Here is a 388-nt window from a genome sequence, read left to right on the forward strand (position 1 = left end):
TTTTGGAGTTCATGTGGAAATGAGATCCATTAAAGGGCATTAGATTTGGAAAATTAAAACAACCCGTATAGCTCAAAAGAAATTACTTTCATAGAGTTACACTAATTTAGAGATCTACTATACTCCACGATAAATCAGGCAATACCCAATATAAACACAAGCGTGTTGGAGGTTGTCCTGAACATTTTGGAAGTAAGAGTTATGTTTTATTGCACAATAGTTTGGTTCCTCTTTTAATAATTCTTATGCCTTCAGCAATTTTTGACTAGTGTTATGTCCTTTTATGTTTTTGCTCCTTTGAAATTAATGGCTATTGATTATGTAAATAAATATGAAGTCTTAGCGAATTTAGGAGTTAAATCAATCACTGAAATATATAAAAGAAATA

Source organism: Lupinus angustifolius, unplaced genomic scaffold, assembly GCF_001865875.1.
Source record: "Lupinus angustifolius cultivar Tanjil unplaced genomic scaffold, LupAngTanjil_v1.0 Scaffold_444, whole genome shotgun sequence".
NCBI classification, from domain to species: domain Eukaryota; kingdom Viridiplantae; phylum Streptophyta; class Magnoliopsida; order Fabales; family Fabaceae; genus Lupinus; species Lupinus angustifolius.